A 12,467-nucleotide genomic window follows, 5' to 3' on the forward strand; every position below is an offset into this window, starting at 1 on the left:
ATTAGTTCATGCAAAAATAAAAAATTCTCTCATGCCGTTCAGTCATTTGGTCCATACAATAAAAGTCAAAGTGTCCAAAGTTATTTGGACCACAGTGTTAAACTGTTAAAAAGAATGAAAAGGCCTACTGCTTTAGAACAACAACAGGTTAAGTAAATGATCACAGAATTTTCATGTTTTCGTGAACTACCCCTTTAAATTATAGGTTCACAACCTTAAGGGTCATGACCCCACATGTGGTCGCCAGAGATGCAAAGGGGACTGTGAAAGATTTCTATACACTGCATCCTGCTTTTTGTACATACATATTTTTTCAGCATACTTTTATAGCTATATGATTCAGATTGTGCACTTTCAATTATAATCAGTAAGAAAAATGAAAATGGATTAAATAACTGAAATGAAACTGAAAAATCACTTTTGAATTATATCATAGATAGCAATAAGATGTTATTCTTAATATAATTTGCAGCCTGTGAGATCATAACATATACACATTAGCTTCTGCATTAGGGGGATGCAAGAATTTTGAATCTTAAAAATGGATCAGCATGGACCAAATAATGATGATAACCTCTGTCTCAAATCCACTTGATTGACATAAGCCAGTGAACAGCAACAGTTCATTTGTACCTCACAAATAGGACTGGATCTCTGGGGATCATGTGATTTGCCGACAGAGCAAATAGCACAGGGCAGGACATGGTCACACAATCTAAACACAAAAGCCCCACCCTATCCTGCAGAGCTGAGGTGGAACAGGCTCGCCGTGATGTGTGATGTGGAATTGGGTGAATGGGTGTGGGGAGAGCTTGAAATCAGAAAGGCTTGACATGTTTGCTTCAATTATGCTGATGTAGGTGCTGCTGACGTGTGTGTCAAATGGAAGAGTGCCCATATAGGTAAAGGTATAATTAGTCTTTCAGTTTTCCAGGAAATGATGCTCTCCATGTGTCAAGTGCTCTCCGTGTGAGGTGAGATCACACAATGTGCCATCAATTACAGGAAACATCATTAAACTTACAGGCGCCATAAACATTCCTAATTAAAATTAAATTAAAATGGATTCTTTCATGTTCTCGCTGTTTAAATGTACCATTAATTTCATTATCTGTGACTCTTACTCACTACAGGGCACAAGATCATCTGACATGCATATTTCAAAAGGTTTTTTACATATTTTTCCATGCAAGATTCTTATTCAGTGTCTGACAGATGTTTTGATCCGCTTCTGATTAGGATAATTAATTACTGAAGTGTGTTTTCGTTAAGCCAAAACCATTTCCCCTTTCCTATTTAACATGCTCAGAATGACAATTGAATAACTAAGGAATTATTACTTAGGGTTTTAGAAAGTAAAAATCATAAATTTATCTTTTTTAATGGTATGCGAATTTTGGTACAGCTAGTATTACTTAGTACTTAGTATTACAACATATATTTTAAATAATCATGGTCAACTGTGAAATGCCATTGTGAAAAACTGCATTACCCATGATTCTGCAAACATCTCTACCAATAGATTGCAACTGTCCGGTTCCTGTTCTCCTTAGGGACATTGAGTTTGACAATATAATTGACAATAACAAAACCTAAAAGACAGATCTGCACCGAAGTTTTCATTCTACTTTTTTGTTGAAGCCATCTGTTTTCATTATTTTAACTTATTTTTTAAATAACTGTGTTTAACAGTGGAATTAGTGGTAAAAACTGCATTACCCATGATGCTATAGAGCTAATTCCACCAATAAGAAAATCCGGCCAGCAAATCACACCAAAAGAGCTTGCAAGGAACACTTCTTTGCTTCAAATCAAAGTTTAGAATATTGTGATTCACCTCATAGCTGGTTGGTTTGGTTCATGGCTTATAACTCTTTAATGAGAACTTTTTTTAAATCCCTACAAGAAAAAAAAATGGGAAAGATGCTTTCAGAATCAAGGTTGCAGAAAAAGTGGTCGGGTACTATTGTTAAGGTGTTTGAAGTAGTTTTATTATGTTGCTATGTGGTTGCTGTGGTGTTATGAAGGTTGTTAGAGTGTTCAGAGTGGCTGCCAATCATCAAAATTATCATTCAAACAATCACAGCACAAACAAGGAAGAGATAAATACTAAGTACTGAGTTAAATGAGTTAGATACTAAGTAGGCTCAATACCAGTAATGTTTGCTTTAATAAGCACAGCGAACAAATATAACATCTATTATTTATGCTAAGCTGTTCTGCAAAGAGCCCATTCATCCAAACTTGGGTGATAAGAAAGACGGCTGATGAACTTCATAGGAATACTTCTTCCTGAAAGCAACAGGGTTAGAATAGAGTGGCGGGAGGGAGTATAGAGAGCGAATGGGAGGGCGAGCTGCCAGTTCCACCAAGCGTAGTCTTCACACAACCAGGCCGAACAAACCTGACACTGTTTTGGGCGCTGCCTAGGGGATCACATCCATTCTTTCTTTTTATTTTCCTCTGCTCCTTGATTTCATTCACTGTTCACAGTCAGAAACCTCTCTCACTTTTCCGATTTGGAGGATTCGGTTGAGGTTGTTTGATCTGTCATTATCATGTTCTACACCCACTTATGTTGTTTGTTTTCTTGCTTGGTAATTGAATAAACTATATATGACTGAATAACCTCACTTATGAAAAGGAGTCAAACAAAAACAACATTGTGTGCTTCGGTTAACATGTCTGTACTAGGAGTAAAAATGAATATTTAAAAATGCTTTCACTTGATACAAGACCATTTAGAAGCAAATATGATTACGTAGCATAATGGTCATACAATACCGTTAGTGCACATCGACATACTTAGGCAAACACAAAATGTCTTTTAAATTTGTCTACTAGGGCTGCTGCTGCTGCATTTGCTGATATATAGCCTATATGAAATTTGGCCCACAAATTCATATGACGTTTTCATTCATGATACAGGAATGAGAGAATGGTCATTGTAAATGTCAACCTCCAAAAAGCACATAAAAGTAGCCCACATGATCGTGTGTGCTATTCCAAGTTTGAATGTTTAAAATGAACAAGAACTAGGAAGTGTCATGTGTCCCCTCAATATACAATATATTCTGCTGCAATATATGAAATTAAGTATCAAATGTGTTATTTTAAATGATTTGCTGGCCATATCCTGTTCAAAAAACCAGCATGTGCTGGTTAGGTATGTTTTGAAGCATGGCTGCTGGTTTGAGCTGGTTTAAGCTAGTCCTTAGCTGGTCATGAGCTGGTTTAAGCTGGTTCTTAGCTGGTCATGTGCTGGTCCTAAGCAACTAGCTCCTGCTCAGGACCAGCTTAAGACCAGCACATGACAAGCTTAAACCATCTCATGACCAGCTTAAACCAGCTCAAACCAGCACCCATGCTTCAAAACATACCTAACCAGCATATGCTGGATTTTTCAACAGGGTATAAAGATAGCGTTGTCTATGTGTCTGTGTGTGTCTCTGTGTGTGTGTGTGTGTGTGCTGGTATATATATAAGGTTTATGAGGACACAAATGTGTATAATGACATGGGTACTACAATGTAAACATGTAAACATACATGGTTTATGAGGACACTTCCTGTGTCCCTGTAAAACAAAAGGCTTAAAAAAAAACATACAAAACAGTGTTTTATGAAATTCAAAAATTGCCAGTAGTTTTCTGTAAGGGGTGTAGGTTTAGGTGTAGGATTGGTGTAGGGCGATAGAAAATACAGTTTGTATAGTATAAAAAACATTACGCCTACGGAGGGTCCCCATAAACCACAAATGCAAGTATGAGTGTGTGTGTGTGTGTGTGTGTAGCTGACTCCACTGTGATGTGTCTCTCTATCACACACACGCGCGCGCACACACGCGCACGCACGCACACACACACACACACACACACCCGATGCGCAAAACCCCGCCTCTCTCTCTCGCGCGCTCTCTCTCTCTCTCTCCCACTCTCTCTCTCGCGCTCTCTCTCTCGCGCTCTCTCTCTCGCACTCTCTCTCGCACTCTCTCTCGCTCGCTCGCTCGCACACACACACGATGCGCAAAACTCCGCATTTGAACAGTCAATAGCAAATACTTAAACTAATAACAAAACAGTAGCTGATTCAGAAGCACCAGATTGTCATAGCAAAGTCAGAATTACCTCCTCTCCTAGGTTCACGAAACGGTCGTCCATAAAATGCATTGCTGTTCTGTTGTAAGTAATCTTAAAGATTCCTAAATGCATCTACTTTCGGAAGGCCAAATAAAGTGCTTTTGCTTTCACCTAGAGAAACACAGCGTCTCCCTGACATGGCTGCTTCAACACTAACCGCGGTTACTGAAACCACGCCTTCTTTCTTTGCGTGCACATTTGGGCGGCATTATGCTAATATTTCCACATAGTGACCTAGATATGTGGGGGCGTGTTAGAACGAGTCGTTTTAATGGGGGCGTGGCAGAGTCAACTTTGATAAAGAATATCTCTTTGGTTTTGAGACTTTAGTCTTTGCAACTTCAGGGATCTTATCTATGCACAATCAGCTTGTAACACTCCAAAGAGAAAAAAATTATTATTATTTATGAAATAATTATTAATAAATAATTATTGTATAAATAATTATGATAATTATTGTTTAATCTATTTTAACACAATTCGAGAACTATTATAACATTTCAAATAACTAAAATAAATAAAATGTGTTTTTGCATAATTCTTGATGAGTTTGATTGACAGCAGTGTTAGCCAGTTGTTATCCAGGCTGGTTTGTGCATGTCGCGCATGTAAATTTGTGCGTGTTCACCCATTCAGTTGGACTGTAATTTGGCAGCTGTGTTAGAAAATGTTAGAAAAACAGCAGCAATGCATAATTCTGTAAAAGAAAACTTTTAAAAAACTCGCACTGACGAGGGAGAGAGCCCGTCCATCAGCCCGCAAGTAACGGTAAGACTTTTCAGTTCCACGTGTGAACCGGCTCATTCTGTGAAGCCGGGAACACTACTGTCAGGTCGATTATGAAAGTTATTTTAGCTCAGTCAGTGTTTTCAGTCGGTGTTCAAAGTTGTTTGGTATGCGGTGTCTAAAGAATTTAAGACCAGCTGTTGCCAGTCTTCCTCACAAAGATTAGCCTATTTTTATTTATTTATTTATTTAAAATACATTTTGTGACTGACACGGCGATTAACTGCACCTGTTTCCTAATTTGTAGGCATTTTCAATTAACATAGGCCTGTAACATTCTTCTTATTAGCCTATTAGGCCTATTATTATTATTAAGTTACTTTTATTATTAAATTAATATTACAATTGATTTGCACCGCAATCATTTCATAGTGCATCACCGCACAGGCCTAACTGATTAGATAAGATTAGGCTCTCTTAGATCTTACTCCTCATTGAAAATGTTTTTAAAAAGGTCTTATTTTTAAAACAGGTTTATTACACAATGAATTATAGCCCTATAATTCAAATTATTAACACTGCAATCATCAATGAAAAAGTTTTATTTCAAGCACCTTTTTATTTTTTTCCCACTAGCCTATGTTCGGGCCACAAGATAAATATTAATGGAGTACATTAAAACATTTAGCTATATAGGCTACCATTATCAGCATATGAAGTAGATTAGTCTCTCGTCGTCTCTGAGAGAATATGCGCCGTTAATGCAGTGTCAGATGCCGTCAGTTTTTACTTTCATTTTCTAGTGAATTGACTGAGATTAAGAGGTTCCATTGTCTCGTCTTCCTGGTTTAAAACAAATATTTACAATATTGCGACGTATCCAGCCCCCAACCCACCGACCCTTGAATTTGCGGTTGGGGGCCATGGATTTGCGCTACTCCACTGGACTCCGTCCATTAGTTAGCCTAGTGTCCGCTCACTTTTGCCCAGGCCCGCCCAAAAATACAATTCTGCCTACGCCACTGAACCAGTGTCTGTTCAAATGAATCAACTCAATGATTCAATTGCATCATCAAATTAAAATGTAACTGAAGTGGCTTTTGTCATCTATTAGTGTAGAAAACATTCTTGATTTTTACTCTCCCTATATACAGTAATATATAGTAACATGCATATGTCCAACAATATGTCCAAACCTTGTCTGAGGATAGTCCGTTTAACATTTTCCGATAACCTTAACTGTATAGACAGGCAGGGGAAAATGCACAACCTGCAAAAACCACAAAACAGTGAAGGGCACAGAAGAGTGAAGTACAGGTGCATTCCTCTATAGGAAATAACCCCCCTGTAACCTTCAGGCAATGCTGACAACCTACACAATGAGCTCACCTGGGCCCTGATCAATGCCCTCCAGCATGTCAAGATGATATATGCACCAGCATTTAGAGTGTGTCTCAGAGCTGGTGATATAGGCTGAGGTATAAAGACCGCTGTACGGCATGTGCTAGGTCAGGGGCAGGACGAACCCAGCTCACCAGACCGAATAAGGACGGTCTCCTGCTGACTGAACGCTAATCCAGCGTGCAATGATTACTGAACTGAAGTCTTTCCAGACCTACAGAACCGCCAAATTACACTACTTTTATCATCTAAACAAACAGTAATTACACATATTCACTGCTTTTGATAATGGTTTATGTCATGACATGTTGTGCAACAGATATATTTAACCTTCTGGGGTCTGAGGGGGTTTTTGGGTCCTGGAGAAGTTTGACATGCCCTGACATTTGTGCTTTTTTCAGTTTCTTACATCTTACATACAGTTTGATTCAGTTCAAGTCTGATTCAGCTCAAACTGTGCAACGATAATATGTGACCAGCATGTATGTACAAGTTTTAATTTTTGAGAAAATGAGATTTATGCACGGTTATTGAAAAAGTATTTAAGTTGCTAAAATACGGCCTTCAAATGTTTTTTTTTTCAGTTTAATTAAACATTTTTATTGTTAAATTTAAATAATTAAATATAATGTAATTTAATAGTGCAATTAATAATTTTAGATAACAATGATTAATATATTGACTTTTAATGCCACTTTCTGTATCATTTACTCATCGCAGTAATCTAATGCCTTTGCATAATCTTCACATAACATTTTACATATTTTCATGCACTTCCTGTTTTCAATGTTTCCCTGATCTATTTTAATCTATTTTAATTTTCAAGCTAGTCTTTAGAGTAAAACAGCTGCTGATGAAAAGGAAAGTTAGCATGAATTAGCTTGTTTGACATGCTCTAGTTACCATTGATCGTGTTACAGAAATCAAACAACAATAATCAATGGCCTCCTGTGGAGTGGTAGAAAATGCTATTTTTAAGTATTTATTTTAAGTAAGGTCAATTTACTCAAATCATTTCTCAGGTTGATTCGCTCCAGAGCCCCAGAAGTTCATTTGGTTTGCCGCCAAGAACCTTGTTTTGAACTCTTTCAAACATGTCATAATTACCGTTTATCTGATGTGTAGTGCTCCGTGAACTCTAACACCATATGCCATTCTAATAAAATACCCATTGTCTTGATTGCCTGTTTATATGCAATTCCCCATTATCCTTGACACTTTGATAGCATCTAAATTGTTTCCAGACACAAGTTTATAGAAGCAGCAACTTACAGGACATGATTTACTGTAGGCATTCATTATACAATCTACAAGTGTGCCGAGACGAAAATATAGCATGTTCGACACAGCTGTTGAGAAGGCCATCAACTCAAAGCCATGTTCCTCTTCAAAATGGAATTAACAAAGCTAAGTGTGTTTAAGTGCTCAGTGAGGTTTGGGTGAGGCTTAGTGTGCCATATGGTTAGCATAACTCAACCTGAGAGAGAGAGGTTGAGAGAGCTCACACTCTTTCTGGCCGCCTTATTCACAGATGGCACTCTCTGCAATCACTGGCATCAGTGAGCATGTGATCATTCTTCCTGATTAGCCGCCCCACCAAAGATCTTGTGCAAACATACGTCAATTGAACAAACGTCTTTCGCTGAGATATCCTGGTTGGGGTGTCAAAACAGCCAAGTTAACTTGTCAAATTGTCTTGAATTTAGATTTAAATGTTTATGTTTTGCAAGCTTCATACCGGATAGTGGCTCAAAAACTAAAGACTGTAAAAAAAAAAGATTTTTCAAAGGTGTAAATAAAACAAACTATTGGAGTATTTTATACAAGAAAATACTATTTTAATTTCTACTTCAAAATTTCATGTTTAATTCAATGTGTTATAGTTTCTTTGTAATTATTTATTAAATTTAATTTTTGAGTGAAAATTGCATGTGAATTATTTTATTATTATTATTATGTGTTTGTGTTTGTGTAGTTGGGGATAAACAATACAGGTACTACAGGTCCGATATTAATGATTTTTTAATGTATCGGTGTTCAGTATTGTGTATATATGAGCTAATATTGGGAATTTAACTGATTAACATTGCTGTCATCTACACTGTGAAAAATTAAATAAAACAGATTATTTGAGTAAACTGGCACTCAAAATTATAATGTTGCAATGACTAAATTTACTTAGTAGTAGGGTTGCAAAGGGGTGGAAAATTTCCGGATATTTTCCAAAAATCCAAGGAATATTCCAAACAATCCTGGAAAGTTTCCAAAATTCCTGGAATGTTTCCAAAATTTACTGGAAAATTTCCACCTTTTTGCAGCCATACTTAGTAGCGTTTAAAAATTATTATTTTATTTTTAAAGTGTTTCATTTTTAGTTTTTAAACATCAGCCATTTAACGGTAGTTGGCCATAAAATCTAAATAAATATTAGCTTAATATAATAAACCAGAATTTTAATATATATTAACACTTTCTTACAAAGCACTTTTAAACGTAAAGGAGAAAAAAATGGTCAGTAGTGTCCTCTTTGATAGGCGGCTCCTCTGTGGCTCTCTTTATTGTCCCAAGTCTCTCATCTAGTTGACAAGTCGGGGTCTTCCTGAAACCCATTTTAATCATGTTACCCCAGAAATCAATAAACTATTTCCCCCTGGGTCAACCTCAACAATGAAGAGGGTCTGCCATCCTGAAGTACTCTGAATGTGTGCACAAGTCGTCTGAGTGCAATACAAACACAAAGCTGCGAAGACAAATTCATTAAAATAACCACCATGTCTCTTCTAAACGAATGGGTGTACATGGCAACCTATCCCCGCCTGTGCATGTACAAAATGCTTCAAGGGCTGGTTTTCAAGTTTCCTACAAGAAAAAAGAAGAAGCTGGTCGATAGTAATTTAATGGCATGATTCTGCAGGCCAAGTGCTTCACTGACTATCATTACAGAAAAATTCTATCATAAAGCACTCCAGGTGGAATCCATAGCACTCCTACAGACACCTCAGTTCCTGTTAAATCAGATTCACAAGTGAGATGCGTGTTTCTGGGAGGCCTCCATATCAATCCTTCTCTTCCTCTTCCCATAATAAGATAAAACACAGCGGTTAGTAAGCCCATGATAAGGCAAAGCATCTAGCAAATGCCTTTTAAGGAGAGGGTAAGCAGCGGTCTGTCTTTGGAGGCCGGGAGGTTGAGGTAGGGGAATGGAAGGGCATGTTGTAATACTGCTCTAATCCTGCGGCGGATAATGTATCAAGGATCAGATTCGCATGAGCAAGTTTCTCCTGATGAGGTGGAGGTCTCCACACTCAAAAGGAAAGCAAGGTGTTGCATTGACATGCGGGTCACAGTCGTGTATGCCTCTGGAATGCACAAGTGTTCTTCAGTCAGACTACGGAGGAACAGTGTGGAGAAGATGGTAAACTTCCCTCAGAGCATTTTGCTCGTTCGGCCTATAGAGAGAATGCTTTAGAAGATTCAAGATCTTGGAAATGCAGCTGAAATATTACATAAACACCCACTCTTTGTCATGAGAACAGTGTGGGAATCTTAGTAACATTAATAATCTACCCTGTAAAGCCTGACATATGAAATCATTTTTTTTTAACTCATATTTTGTAAACTAATTATATAAATATACTTCAGTTATATTAAAACATATCATATTAAAAATAATTTGTATATATATATAAATGAAAATGAAATGGTAGGATACATACCGTAGGTTATGAACAGGATGAAGGAAACTGCGAATTAAATTAAATTATACAATTCTAATTAAGAATCCTGAGAAAGTGCCGGGAGCAACAATAAAATAATAATTCCAGTACTTCTAAGCCTCGGGTGTAATTTAATGGTGGGAAAGATACAGTCTCGTCTTTCTCAACAAGGTGTAATTTTTTTCTTCCCCAAAGCCAATTAACAAATAGCGAATGAAAGAAGCCACAGGCAAAGTTTATAAGATGCTTTAGAAAACTGTATTACTATGCAAATGTACCTACTGACATCCCAAGATTCATTAAACCGATCAATTACTCTGCAAGCAACCGAATCTAAAGCATGCACTTGTGTTTAAGAAAAAATTCACAGGAAACTTAAAAAATGTGAGAGCCACAAAGGTATTTTAATGATGCACTAGTCAAGAAAACAACAAGAATGTGGGGTAAAGTTAAGTGCTTCCTTATGTCATGTTTACATATACAGAGATATTACACTGCATTCATAACCGTCTCTATAACTCAGCACTGCAATTGACATTGAAAATGGAAATGGCTTCTGATCACTGCAGATCATGGTACATGGTATGTGACTGACCCTTTAAGAGAATGTTCTTAGTCTTAGGTACTAGAACATATGAACATATGGTACTAAAATGAATTCCATAATGCTTTAAGACATGTAATCTCCCTCATCTGTAGTAATGTTCCCCTTGATATTCACCCATAATCCAAATCTACATTTGAACATTCATAACAGCCTATATTTTATAGAATTCCCAACATTTCAGACATCCTCAAATGCTTTTGGTAACTGAGCCATCTATGTTTTATCCTGCAGATACATTTGAGAAGTCATGATTGAAAATATAGCAGCACCTGCAGTGCACATCTGGTATTTGTGAACCCCCTGGGTTAAAAGTGCAGGTTTCCTTACAAGCACTATGGGACATGGACATATAACTTTGTAATTGTCCACTTAAGCCATTTCAGAGGATAAAGTATCATGTAGTTTTACGGTCCACATGCTAGGTTCCTCCTACTCCAAAACAAAAAAAATCATTTTGGTTTATTACATGACCCTAAAACAGCCTGAGTGTGAAATTCTACACCTTATCTTCTCCATACTGTGTGATAAAAAAGAGATTGCGTTTTTATGCAGCTTATTCCACAAATCTCAACAGTCTCCTCCACCCTGATGATTTCAAATAATGTAAAGTAATCTCTAAGCTCAACATATGTAAGAGGCTTTAGAGTTTCTCAATGGCGGCCTGCGGGGCATCTCACAGATGACACATGTGCCTGTCTCACTCAAGAACATTGAAAGTTATCTTTCGGCATGCTTGAAAGGAGAGCCATGGCATTTAAGAGCCCAGTGAAAAGAGGGCTTTTATAGAGGCGTCTTTGTCAAACTCATATCAAAGGCTGCGTCTGTAAAGAGCATAGTTTAGCTTTGTGTTTCGCAGGGCATGGGTGGGAGTTTGTTGTGGTGTCGAGATATACCTGTGTACACGCAGAGCTAACTCTATAAAGAGCTATTGGGAAATCTCCAACATGTTACGGCTCTTTAACCAAGACTGTTCCTCACTGCATGATATCATGGTTTAACATCTTTAAAGAACCTTTAAAATAATGTAAGTCTAAAGCACTATTTGGACAGGATTACTTTTCTAAACTAGAATTGTTAACATAGGACATATACGATTTTTCTGTATTTTATATATAATAATCTTACATTTACACATTTCATACACACATAAAATATAATATGCATAAATATTTTCTAACGGATGCTTGAATTAGAATTGTTAACAATAAGTCATCTATGATTTCATATATTATATGCATCTATAACAATGCTATATATATAATATATATTATATATTATTATCACATAAGTATTTGAAATAATATAATGAATTTATGAAATATTAAACAATTATAAAAACATAAAATAGCAATTTTAACAGAAAGCATTAAAACATGCATTTTTCATTGATATTTTTAATATACATGCAATTATTAAAACTGCATGTCATTTTATTCATCAATACACAACTCATAATGAATTTTTTTCTAAAACTTTAAATCACAAGCTTAAACCTGTCTCATAGTGACAATAAATTACCCACTGTATAATTCATGGATATTACCCGCCAAAATGAGGACAATATCACATGGGGTGCTTCAACTGGCATCCCTTCAGAATGTTCTGTCATTGTTCAGCCTAAGGCTATAGCTTTCTGCCAACAGATTGACTTCAACCCATATCCTCTCTTCATTATTAACATGAGACTTCCAGCTCTCGTATACAATGTCATTTGGAGAGCAGATGTTAAAACACTGATAGTCCTAAATATATTACCCTTCTTGATGACGTCAGCATCCTCAACCAAAGTGTGGATTGAATTGAGGAGTGCTGAATGAATTCGATGAACGCCGGTCAGAAGGTTAAAGAGCAAAGAAGGGTTATCTTGGTTGCAATTAGC

The sequence above is a fragment of the Sinocyclocheilus grahami genome, unplaced genomic scaffold (genome assembly GCF_001515645.1).
Source record: "Sinocyclocheilus grahami isolate Dianchi unplaced genomic scaffold, SAMN03320097.WGS_v1.1 scaffold551.1, whole genome shotgun sequence".
Taxonomy (NCBI): Eukaryota; Metazoa; Chordata; class Actinopteri; order Cypriniformes; family Cyprinidae; genus Sinocyclocheilus; species Sinocyclocheilus grahami.